This window comes from Falco peregrinus, chromosome 1 (genome assembly GCF_023634155.1).
Source record: "Falco peregrinus isolate bFalPer1 chromosome 1, bFalPer1.pri, whole genome shotgun sequence".
Classification (NCBI taxonomy): Eukaryota; Metazoa; Chordata; class Aves; order Falconiformes; family Falconidae; genus Falco; species Falco peregrinus.
In genome coordinates, this window is record NC_073721.1 from 28,860,439 (window position 1) to 28,862,991 (window position 2,553).

Genomic DNA, 2,553 nt, shown 5'->3' on the forward strand with positions numbered 1-2,553 from the left:
TGGTTTTGCTCAGTGGCTTAAGCAGTTTCATTGGAACAGTGAGGACTTGGTGGTGCATCCACCTTCAAAAGAAAGGAACTGTCTGCTCAGAACCCCAGAGCTCCTACCCCTTAAGTGGGGGTGCTCGGTGAGGCACAGCCTGCCTGCAGGGATGGCACCAGCTGGCCTCCTATGGCACTGGAGGTTGTTCCCTCTCTGGGATCCTAGTGTGATGCAGCATGCCCAGATGGGCTGTCTTTCCCTTGGAGGTATGAAGTTAGACCTCTTCTTTTCCTGTCTTCCCCCCGCTGTCATGCAGGGTGATGGGAAATCAGGTTTACAAAGAACACTTTATATAAATAATGGATCAAATGAATAAATTTTTCTCTGTAGAACCATTCTTCTCTTGCCACTCTTGGCTGCCGAGGGAGGATGGTTTCTGCTTGTGTTTTCTTTTCCTCCTTCTTAATAATGGTGTCTCAGATTTTATGCAGATTATTTCTCTGTGAAGTTCTTCCATGTTTGAAATGCCCTGGGCTTGCCTGCCGTGGCTCAGACACTCATTAACATCCTCGCCATGCAATTGAAAAACAAGCAGGAGAAGCAAGCGGTGCGGTACATTTGAAACCAGCACTGCCTTCCTGCAGGGTGGGCTTCAAGCAAGCCCTGTTCCCCTGTAGGGCTGCAGTTGGGTGTCATGGGACTGGTGCACCCCATCTCCACTGAGCTGGAGGAGCGGGGGGGGGGGGATGGGCTTCTGTGCACTTGAAAGTGGGCATGGGAGTCTAGAGAGATGCTTCTGTTCTTGAAAATGTTGAACAAAGGAATGCAAAAACTCACAACAGCTATTTTGAATACTGCAAACCCAAATATCACCTCCCTGATAAGCTGTGATTCAAAGTGACAGCTTTATATGGTTTACATAATTAAAGAGATGAATAGTTTTTAGCCCCTGAAACCACAGCACAAGTGCTTGTGCTTGGCTGCTGTTGAAAGGACAGCAATCATTGGGACCAAACACTGGGTGAGGGTACATATTTAGAGGGGGATCGCTCAGCTTTCAGCGTGTTTGTTTTGGCCTGTTGGTATCCTGCACCACAGTGGCATTACAAAGCAAACAAGCAGTGCTTATCCTTCATTTCATTAAGCAATTTTTATCTTAAATTGCACAGCACAGACTTGCAAATAAGTTCTACAGGGTGTCACTGCTATCTAAATCAATTTTTGCAAGTTGTCTTGATTTTTTTTTTTTTAACTGTTCTGCTCTGGTTCGGAGTTGAAAAAAGAAATTTTTTTCTCTCTTAAATTATCATGTGTGGCTGGGAGCTGTCATGCTGCTGCTGCATCTCACTGCCTAGGGCAACAGTGTAGACAAAAAGCATGAGTACTGCTAGCGATAGATGTTGGCACCAGCCAGGCCAGTTATCAGGCTTTACAATCTCATTGGCTTGGATTAACTAATATTTTTTCATGGAGCGAATAAATTACCATGTTTAGTTCTGTTTGCTCATCCCCCCAGCAATGGTTTTGTGCTGAAACTCATAAATTGTGCAGGCACGTAGATGCCAAGATCTCTCTGCTGGGTCCTGTACTGACCTTCCACTGGTGCTGCAGACCAGGGTGGGATCCCTGCTCACGCCAGCTGTCCAGCCCCATCCTGTTCCAGCCCAGCTTTGTTCATGGGAAGTGCCCATGCATGAGGAATGTGATGGGGTTGTTTCTGGGCTTCTGTGTTTCGATGCAAGGAGCAGCTGTCCCCAGCCATACATCAAGGGGTGAAGTTCAGATATTTCCCAGCACCAGCCTTGGAGAGCTGCAGATTTCAGTCCACGTTGTGGGGAGCAGAGTTTTTCTTTCCCTGCTGAGTCCCAGCTGGAGTGGGCATTACTGTGCTCCCCTTCCCAGTCCTGCCTCACCTGGATTAAATCGGGCTTCTCTCCCAGGCTAAATCAGCATCCCCTGCCTTGCTGCTGGGATTTACAAACCCGCCACCCAGCCCTCCCACGAGGTGCCATACATGATTTTAAGCCTGGCTGCTTTGGCACCGGAGCGGAGAACTGGATCCCACTTAATCCTCTCTGCTTCTGGCTGAAGCTCCTGTGCCGCTGGGGCTGAGAACTGGGATGAATGGAGGTGTCAACCTGCCTTGGCCATCGTGGCTGTGTGTAACGGGGTGTGTGCACAGGTCAGTGATGTGGGGGTGTCTGTGCTGGCCGAGGTTATTAAAATAATAATGTTTGTTTCTTCCAACCTTTCCGCTCACAAAGCCTGAGCCTTGCTCCCCTGGGGAGCAGGATCTCAGCAACCTCTTGCACAAAAGCCTCTGGCTCTGTTGTGCCTCGCCAAGGCCGTTCTGCAGCAGCAGCACAAGAGGGGGCTGGCAGCACACGCTGCGGGACGGGACCCCCTGCCTGCCCCGCAGCACCGGGGGCCCAGGGCCAGATGTGCCTGGGGGCAGGCCTGGAGATGCTCGATTCTTCCTCCTTGGCTGCATCTGGGGCATGGAGGGGATGGGAAGCTGGGGCTATAAATAAGGTGAACAAGAAAAAAGAACACAGAGGAGGCTGGGGAGAA